Below are 10867 nucleotides of genomic sequence, written 5' to 3'. Positions count from 1 at the left end.
CAAAATGCGTTCAGTGTTACTATGGCACCCAGGACGCTATTAAAGTCCTGGCTGCCATAGTAGTAGTGGGGAGCGGGGGAGCAGTATACTTACAGTCCGTGCGGCTCCCGGGGCGCTCCAGAATGACGTCAGGGCGCCCCATGCGCATGGATGACGTGATCCATGCGACACGTCATCCATGAGCGTGGAGCACCCTGACGTCACTCTGAAGCGCCCGGGGAGCCGCACGGACGGTAAGTATACTGCTCCCCCGCTCCCCACTACACTTTACCATGGCTGCCAGGACTTTAGCGTCTTGGCAGCCATGGTAACCATTCAGAAAAAGCTAAACGTCGGATCAGGCAATGCGCCGAAACGACGTTTAGCTTAAGGCCGGATCCGGATTAATGCCTTTCAATGGGCATTAATTCCGGATCCGGCCTTGCGGCAAGTGTTCAGGATTTTTGGCCGGAGCAAAAAGCGCAGCATGCTGCGTTATTTTCTCCTGCCAAAAAACGTTCCGGTCCGGAACTGAAGACATCCTGATACATCCTGAATGGATTTCTCTCCATTCAGAATGCATTAGGATAAAGCTGATCAGGATTCTTCCGGCATAGAGCCCCGACGACGGAACTCTATGCCGGAAGAAAAGAACGCAAGTGTGAAAGAGCCCTAAGCCATTGTTCTGCTATTTTCCAAACTCCCATACCAGTGAATGGAGGGTGACCTACTTGGAGTACTATCCTTTACTTTGGAGGGCCCGTTCAGGAGATAAGATTAGTGGGACCCAGAGGTGGAACCCGCACCTATATGATATAGGTGATATGCCACCAATGTCTGAGATGGGAAAATACCTCTTAAAAGCTACTAAAACATGCAATCTTAAACGGTGTTTATAATGGAATTATAATTTAATGTGAATTGTTATACCCCCAGGCATCATGCCGCCACAATGTATCTTATGCTGATGTTAACTACAAGATGCCATATGCTGATTTTTGAAACAAAAGAATTGTACTATGATATTTTTTAATATATGAAGACAATTACGTAAGATAGGTTTATTTCAGCTGTCCTACACCAAGGGTTCTATCATATTGTATTACATATGAGAACATATTTTTACATATATGAGAATCAAAAAATCTATTAATTCTGCTGCCTTAAGTGGCAAAGGAAATGTCCTGTTTGTTGTGTTACCCAACTATAAGGTTTTAAGAGTTTCCATTAATGCATCATGCCCTATCATCACTATCCAACCTTTAATGTAACCTAGAATGTATAATAATCATACAACCCCCCAATGTATCTTATAATTATTAATAAGGTAAAATATGAGGAGAAATCAAGCACTTTTGTTGGTCATAAGGGCACAATATCATACAAGAACATTTTAAAATATGTTGGATCATCTCTTTGTGGCCAACTTTGCTCTTTTCATAGAAAAGGAAAGGATGGTTCCAAAGAGGGACATATAATTCACCAAGTGAGGTTGCATTGAGGCCTTAATAATTCAAACACATTTATATTTTTAGACATTACTTAAAGGGGTTTTCCAGAAATGATTTAAAATGGCCAACATCAACCTGTCCTAGAATGTGAGCAGGACTGGTTTCCTCTAATTGAAGAGCTGTCAAGGGAGTGGTGAGGGGACGGGACCTCACTATACTGCTCTACAATATATGGTAATGATGTGATCCTGCCTATAATATGTCATCATGGCTGAGCAGCCTGACAGGAACACTCACCAATATGTAGTATATTGTGTCCCCTCATTCTCCCAGGCTGCCAGTCCTGCTCACATTCTAGGACAGTTACTGGTGGTCATTTTAATTAATTCCCCTTTAAGTTGTTAACTTTTCAGTGACCTAAAAAATGTATAAATAGCACAGGAAAAAGAAAACACAAGTATATAAACATGAGTATTTACAATGCCATATACGGTAGAATAAGCTACTTTAATGGTGCTTCACATTTCTTCATAGATGGAAAAATTCCATTATTACTCAAGTTTTATGGGCATGTCCTGAAGAAATATATGCACAGTGGAGAGACTTCCTAAAACTAAAAAAGAAAATTGGTGAAGTTGCCCATAGCAACCAGTCAAATTGCTGCTTCCCTATTCCAAAAGGCATCTGGAAAATGAGAAGTAGAGTCTATCTGGTTGCTATTGGCAAAGGCTCCACTTTCCTTTTGCATAATATTAGATAAATATTCTCCATTGTAGCTGACTGGTTTTGTTTGACTGGTGTTTAAAGTAAACCAAGGATGGCAATTTTTAACACTATATTTCCCGAGGCTCAGTACATCACCACCTACTTATTGGCTGAGCTCTGGAATAGTAGTTCAGTGGTGCATAGGTGATGACTTGCCTATTCCTGATCTAATGCTTAATAATTGTCTAAGACCTGTTTAATTTTACCCCACTTTGGAATCAATTTTGTGATATTGAGTGGGGCAATCTTACAAGCTGTAAATGTAACTTTAATTATGTTTACCAAATTATTTTCTATTTTATATGTATACAGAATTCAGGAAATATGAATACATGAAAAAGGGATATTATTTTTCAGACTGAACCAAATGTATTCAAATAGCTGTGTTTTAAATGCAGTTTTCATTATATGCCAAAATAAAGATTTTGTATAAAAATGTTTAATACTATTATTATTTGTACAAACTATTGAGAAGAAACAATATTTTACTTGTATACTTGCTTTGGTTATTTTAATATATGTTACTTTCACAAAATAGTCATGAAGTCTTTGAAAATTAATGTGTCAACAGAAAATTACCTATTTAAGTTTAGTTTCATTTAAACTTTTATTTTAAACTATATTAAAAAAATCCCTCAAAATCTTGCAGTTTTCATTCTAGCCACTTAACATCATAATATGCTGACAGTTCCTGTTCTGAAGAAATCAGCTTTCAGAAGGCATCCCATTATCATCACAAACAGGATTGCAAGTTCTTATGGACCATGTGGCACATCTCTGAATGCTGTTCAGGCATGCTGGCTGCCTCCTTAATAAAGTACAGAAAACAGAATTCAAAGCTACCATCGGAATATAAAATGTATTAAAAAAAAGTTTCAGTATCTGTTTTTAATTGGTTAAAAGATTGTCGGTCATATATTCCTTTATTAGTGTTGGTCGAGCACAAAAGTGCTCGGGTGCTCAAGTAGAACACCTTGGAAAGTCAATGGGAGAACCCGAGTGTGACGAATACGGTACCCCGACTGACGCCGGATGTCAACTACGTTGAGCTCACGAGATACGGTATGGTCACTGGTTACCAAGGCATGACGTTACACCCTCCTGGAGGAGTGGGTAAGGTCAGTATTGTTACAGTTTTCACAGGCTCCTGTCCACACTGTCACAGAGAGGCAACAAGCTGATAGAGCCTTTTCACTGCCCCAGTGAAACAGTATGTTCTCAGCCAGGAAATACTGCCACCAGTTACTTGTTTGATATGAGCTCGGTCCGCTAACGGGATTATATAGGGTAAGAAACCAACCCGCGATAGCGTATTACTAGGCTGAAACACGGATGTGGGGATGCGTGATCAAGATACCAGACAGCACAAGATTAAATTATATATTTAATTCACTATGCAATACTCTCTACACACAAGGAATATATACAGTGGTCTGAGGTTACAAATACAGGTGGTATGGTACAAACATGGTTAAGGAGAAAAAAGTCAGTTTACCAGATGGATGAGTCCTTTTAGGTTGTGATGAGTTCTTAGCTGTATTCACATAGAGGGCAGTGATGTCAGCAGGTTGCAGGTCCCTCTAAACACATGGCACGATGTGTCCCTCCTTCAGAGAAAAGACACGCCCGCTTGCTGGCACAAGCCTTTTAAACTGTAGCCGACATCCTCCGTTTCCCGCCTCTGGGAAGGGTTCACCCCTCCCTGCTGATCCTGGCAGCTCAATGACCCACAAAACCCTTTTGGGTTCATAGCTCGAGACCAGAAGGTCACAGGGAAATGGTTCTGGGACCAACAGACCCACCTGGGTTTCGGCTACAAGTAGAGTCCAAGCATCGTACCGTTATTTAGTTTCTGTGGGGAGATATGTATATCTCCCTTCCCTGGCATCCCACCACCAAACCATGACCATGGACCTGTTTATCGTGGCCACAGGGACACAAATATGTATCCGGTTTGTGCCTGTGATTGCCAGGCGATTTATAACTCCTTATGAACTGCCGGCGCAAGAAAGTCTGATCATTTCCATTGAACTGGGGAATGCACTAGACCTCCTGCAGAGAAGTCTTTCCTATTCCTTTAGCTGGGTTCCTGGCTGGCTGAATGGAAGTGTGAAAAGTTGTAAACACTGGTGGACCTTTGAATCAGGGCCCCCCTGTTGAGCTCACTACCTGTCACGGCGGACAGGATATAAGATACACAGATAACTAAACAAACAAGTTTTCTAGGCGAGAAGCTGGGGATAAGGTTACCTCCTAGCAAATCCCTAACAGCTCTCCCTATTCTGCTTTGCCCACATTCAGACCCTAAAGTTGGGAATAATGTGTCCTCGTGCCTGGGTTGAGAATACCCTAGAATCTCTGAGATGGTGAAAGGGGAAAAGGGACAGCCTGCTCCCTCAGAACCAGGAGGGGACAGGCAACACTCAAACAGCCTAGACAGCAAACCAAAGAAATCAGAAATCAACTTATCTTATCTGAGCAGGAAAAGCCAATCCTTCACTCCTTGCTTCCACAGCCTGACAGAAGCTATAACCCGCACAGAACACTGGGAGGGGAGTAATTGAAACCAAACGACCCCACCCAGTGCACCTGAAGGGAGGCGGATTTGGAGGCACGACTCCAAAACAAAACAAATAACTAAACACGTGCTGCTAATCTGGCAGACCTCCGTACATAGTCTGAGCAGGGCATGACAGTACCCCCCCTTCTACGGGTGACCTCCGGACACCCCGGACCAACCTTATCCGGGTGGGATCTGTGAAAAGCCCTCACCAGTTGGCTGGCACTGATATCCAGCGCCGGAACCCACATCCTCTCCTCAGGGCCGTATCCCCTCCAGTGTACCAGGTACTGAAGGGAACCCGAAAGAACTCTAGAGTCAAGAACCCTGGAGATCTCGAAATCTAAATTTCCATCGACCAGACCAGGAGGAGGGGGAAATGGCGATGGTTCCACCGGTTTCACATATTTTTTCAGTAAAGACCTGTGGAACACATCATGGATCCTTCAAGTCTGCGGAAGATCCAGCCGAAACGCTACTGGATTGATCACCGCAGATATTTTGTACGGACCAATAAATCTTGGACCCAGTTTCCAAGATGGCACTCTCAGTTTAATATTTTAAGTGGACAACCACACCAGATCACCCACACACAGGTCCGGACCAGTCACACGTCTCTTGTCAGCCATTCGCTTATACCTCTCACCCATCTTCTCCAAATTCACTTGGATCCTCCGCCAGATAGAAGACAAGGCAGAAGAAAATCTCTCCTCCTCTGGCATCCCAGAGGAACTAGTCCTAGAAAAGGTACCAAACTGAGGATGAAAACCATATGCGCCAAAAAATGGCGACTTACCCGTGGACTCCTGCCTACGGTTATTCAAAGCAAACTCTGCTAGGGACAAGAATGAGGACCAATCCTCCTGATTCTCAGCCACAAAGCACCTCAAGTAGGTCTCCAGGTGTTGATTAGTACGCTCTGTCTGTCCATTCGACTGCGGATGAAAAGCCGAAGAGAACGAAAGTTGAATGCCAAGCCGAGATCAGAACACCCTCCAAAACCTGGAGACAAACTGCGTGCCCCTATCAAAAACCACATCCGAAGGAATACCATGCAATTTCACGATATTATCAACAAAAACCTGCGCAAGAGTCTTGGCATTAGGCAGACTAGTTAACGATATAAAGTGAGCCATTTTACTAAAACGGTCAACTACCACCAAAATTACTGTTTTCTCGCAGGAACTCGGCAGATCCGTAATAAAGTCCATAGACAAGTGCATCCAAGGACGAGACGGAATCGACAAAAGAAGAAGTGAACCAGCCGATCGAGTATGAGCAACCTTTGTCCGTGCACAGGTTTCACAAGCTGCCACGTAATCCTCAATGCTCTTACGTAACCCGGGCCACCAGGACCTCCGGCACACAAGGTCACAGGTGGACTTACCACCAGGATGTCCAGCAAGGACAGTATCGTGATGTTCCTTGAATACCTTGTATCGCAGTCCTTCAGGAACAAACAACCTCCCTGGGGGACAAGAACCAGGAGCCCCCTCCTGGGCTCCCAACACCTCCATCTGCAATTCGGGGTACAGAGCGGAGACCACCACCCCATCAGCCAAAATCGGAGCAGGATCCTCTGAATCACATCCCCCAGGAAAACTGCGAGACAACGCATCTTCCTTGACGTTTTTAACCCCTTGGCGAAAAGTAACCACAAAATTGAACCTGGTAAAAAACAGTGACCATCTGGCCTGTCTAAGGTTCAGACGCTTGGCAGATTGCGGGTAAGCCAAATTCTTATGATACGTATATACTGTAACGGGGTGAGACGCCCCCTCCAACCAGTGACGCCATTTCTCAAAGGCCAACTTGATGGCCAGCAACTCTCTATCTCCCACATCATAATTCTTCTCGGTGACCGAGAGCTTCTTGGAAAAAAAAGCACACGGGACCCACTTGCCAGGAGATGAACCCTGTGACAGCACCACTCCAACCCCCACTTCTGATGCATCAACCTCCACCACGAATGGCTGAGACACATCGGGCTGCACCAGAATGGGAGCAGATGCAAAACACTCCTTAATAGTTGAAAAGGCCTGCAATGCCTCATCCGACCAGACAGAGACGTTGGCGCCCTTCTTAGTCATATCAGTCAGAGGTCTTACAATGGTAGAATAGTTCAAAATAAATTTTCTATAATAATTAGTAAACCCAAAAACCGCATCAAAGCTTTCTGATTCTCTGGTCGGTCCCATTCCAGAACCGCCTGGACCTTTTCGGGGTCCATACGAAGACCAGAGTCAGAAAGCAGATATCCCAAAAACGGAAGCTCCTGCACAGAAAACACACATTTCTCCAATTTGGCATATAATTTATTCTCCCGAAGGATCGTCAAAACCTGTCTCACATGATCCTGATGGGTCTTCAGATCAGGAGAGTAAATTAAAATGTCATCCAAGTAAACTACCACGAAACTCCCAATCAAATGATGGAAAATGTCATTGACGAATCGCTGAAATACCGCTGGCGCGTTCGTCAACCCAAAAGGCATAACCAGATTCTCAAAATGACCCTCGTGCGTATTGAAGGCCGTTTTCCACTCATCCCCTTCCTTGATTCTGATCAGATTGTAGGCCCCTCGCAAATCCAACTTGGAGAACACCTTGGCACCAACAATCTGATCAAAAAGGTCGGAGATCAAAGGAAGGGGATACGGATCCTGGACCGTAATATGGTTCAATTCCCGGAAATCCAAACAAGGTCTCAGCGATCCATCCTTTTTCTTTACAAAGAATAAACCTACTGCCACCGGAGACTTAGATGGCCTAATATGACCTTTTGCCAAACTCTCGGCGATATATACTTCCGCATGACCTCTCTTTCGGGTTGAGAAAGATTGTAAAGCCGAGACTTTGGCAACTTAGCCCCCGGGATGAGATTAACTGGACAATAATAGTGACGATGAGGAGTCAATTCCTGAGCCCCATCCTCCGAAAAGACATCCGCAAAATCTGAGAGATACTGAGGTAGAGCCGTAGTGGACACACCAGAGATAGATGTGCCAAGACAATTATCCGAACAAAATTCACTCCAACCAATGATTTGTCTTGCTTGCCAATCTATAATTGGGTTATGTTTTGTCAACCATGGTAACGCTAAGACTATAGGGCAAATCCTTCATGACAAAACAAGACATAATCACAACATTTGAATCACCCACCCTTAACTGAATACCATGAGCAATATGAGTGAGACTCCTTTGAAAAAGAGGGGAAGAATTAATTGCAAAAACCGGAATCTCTCTTTCTAAAGTGCAAGTACTTAGACCCAGATTTTGAAGAAAAAGAAAGTCAATAAGGTTTACCCCAGCACCACAGTCAATGAATACTTCAATAACAAATTTTCTTGAGTCTAGCGCCACCATAGCTGGAAGGAGAAAACGAGTATTACAGGGAGCTTGCATACCTGCTTGCTCCACCACTCCATTCATGCTACCAAGAGTCAGGACGTTTTTTTTTTTTCTCTTTCTTATCATCATGCGGTTTAACAAAAGGACAAGCAAAGACAAAATGACCACTTTTCCCACAGTAGTAACATAGTTTATGCAATTTCCTAAAGGCTCTACTACCAGAACGGGAAGATACCTGACCCAGCTGCATGGGTTCCTCCCCTATCCCAGAGTTACCTGTAACATCACCCTGGGAAGCAGTAGAGACGAAACCACTCACAGAAGGGATCCCTTGCGCAGAGGGAGCCTTACACCTCTCTCTAATACATCTATCTAACCGTACTGCCAAAGACATAGCATTCTCCAAAGAATCTGGGTACTCATGAAAAGCAAGGGCATCTTTCCATCTCTCAGATAACCCCAGACAAAACTGACTACGTAACGCGGGGTCATTCCACTCTGACTCTGTAGCCCATCTCCTAAACTCAACACAGTAACCCTCTGCAGTATGTTCACCCTGTAATAAATTACGCACCTTAGATTCTGCCATCGAGACCCGATCCGGGTCATCGTAAATTAATCCCAGGGCTTTGAAAAATTCTTCCACCAACCAGAGGGCCAGAGAACCGGGCGGCAGAGAAAAAGCCCAGGATTGCGCATCCCCTTTAAGCAGAGAAATGATTATACCAACCCTCTGACTTTCATCACCTGACGAAGATGGACGCAGCTGAAAATACAACTTGCATGACTCTTTAAAGCGGATAAAGTCATCCGCACCCCCTGCAAATCTCTCAGGAAGAGCGACTTTAGGCTCCCCACAAATTTGACCTGCACCTGATGCCAGAGCATTCTGACACCGTGTGACCGAACTACGCAGATCCGCAACCTCTAGAGATAATACCTGCATGTGGTCAACTAGCGCATCAATTGACGCCATCACAAAACCGCTGAGTAATGGCAGTCAAAGTATGGCGGGTTATAATGTCACGGTGGACCGGATATAAGATACACAGATAACTAAACAAACAAGTTTTCTAGCCGAGAAGCTGGGTATAAGGTCACCTCCTAGCAAATCCCTAACATCTCTCCCTATTCTGCTTTGCCCACATTCAGACCCTAAAGGTGGGAATAATGTGTCCTCGTGCCTAGGCTGAGAATACCCTAGAATCCCTGAGATGGTGAAAGGGGAAAAGGGACAGCCTGCTCCCTCAGAACCAGGAGGGGACAGGCGACACTCAAACAGCCTAGACAGCAAACCAAAGAAATCAGAAATCAACTTATCTTATCTGAGCAGGAAAATCCAATCCTTCACTCCTTGTTTCCACAGCCTGACAGAAGCTATAACCCGCACGGAACACTGGGAGGGGAGTAATTTAAACCAACGACCCCACCCAGTGCACCTAAAGGGAGGCGGATCTAGCACGACTCCAAAACAAAACAAATGACTAGACACGTGCTGCTAATCTGGCAGACCTCCGTACATAGTCTGAGCAGGGCATGACACTACCTCTGCCACCTTTTAGCTGATGGCTGGTGTGGGGACATGGCTGACAGTAAATATTAATCCATATTCCTCACACCGAGCATTAAACCAGGCACCCACTGCTCTGAAGAGGTGAGGGTGTCTGGTTTATAATAAAAGGTCAGAAATTGATGGAAACACCACTAAAAATGGGAACAGCATGGGGAGGATGTCTGGATACATCTTGGACTCCCAGGTCGCTACTGGGAACGATGTTGTCCGAGTAGTACGCCACTTTTACAGACTGACAATAATACGCACAAAACAGAAGATAAAATCGATTTTAGAGGAAAAATTGTTAGGAAACATTCTTTCCTGTATATTTAATTGTATATAACTGCAAATGCTGCCAAAAATTACAAGGAAGAGGCACAACCTGCAGGCACAACCTTTATGTGCATATCACATAAAGTAGGGCCTCATTCACATTGTGGTATAATTCTACAGGTAGTGGGACTCCTACACTCATAAAGCCTATGCACTAAGGGAAAGGGCTGCCAAAAATTACAAGGAACCAGCACTCCAATACACCCTTTATTACACATAAAGGAGGGCATCATATACACCCTTGAAAAATTATGATTGCTGGCCTGCTGGTGACCCTCAAAAACATTTGGAGCAAGGTCCTGCTGGTGACCCTCTAAAACATTATGGGCGAGGGCCTGCTGCTGATCTGACCATCTAAAACATTAGGGGTGAGGGTCTACTGCTGATCTGACCATCTAAAACATTAGGGGCGATGGCCTGCTGCCGAGCTGACCATCTAAAAAAAATTGTGGGCGAGGGATTGCTGCCGAGCTGACCATTTAAAACATTATGGGCGAGGGCCTGCTGCTGAGCTGACCATCTAATAAATTTTGAGAAAAAAGCGGTAGGAATAGCTCACTCTTATGTGACAGGGAACAGGTGCTCTAGTCCAAATAGCTGTATCGCCCGTACAGAAAGAAATATTGGAAATAAGATATAAGAATTTTGTGGGCGAGGGCCTGCTTCCAAGCTGGCCATCTAAAAAATGTTGTGGGTGATTGCTTGCTGCCAGACTGACCATCTAAAAAAGTTATGGGCGAGGGCCTGCTGCCGAGCTGACCATCTAAAAAAATTTGTAGGCGAGGGCCTGCTGCCGAGCTGACCATCTAAAATTTAGGTGTGAGGATCTGCTGCTGAGCTGAAACTCTAAAACATTATGGTTGAGGGCCTGC

At 44.5% G+C, this 10867-nt stretch overlaps 1 protein-coding gene across 1 annotated transcript in view; it reads left to right on the top strand.

The window, feature by feature from the left end:
* DCHS2 (dachsous cadherin-related 2) overlaps nucleotides 1-2599 on the top strand; it is a 377954-nt gene extending 375355 nt beyond the window's left edge. The window contains 1 exon segment of the mRNA XM_040419885.1: nucleotides 648-2599. The gene's annotated coding sequence lies outside the window, so the exon portion shown is untranslated.
* The last annotated feature ends 8268 nt before the right edge of the window (nucleotides 2600-10867 follow it).

The sequence above is a fragment of the Bufo bufo genome, chromosome 2 (genome assembly GCF_905171765.1).
Source record: "Bufo bufo chromosome 2, aBufBuf1.1, whole genome shotgun sequence".
NCBI classification, from domain to species: Eukaryota; Metazoa; Chordata; class Amphibia; order Anura; family Bufonidae; genus Bufo; species Bufo bufo.
This window is presented reverse-complemented; position numbering and strand designations above follow the sequence as displayed.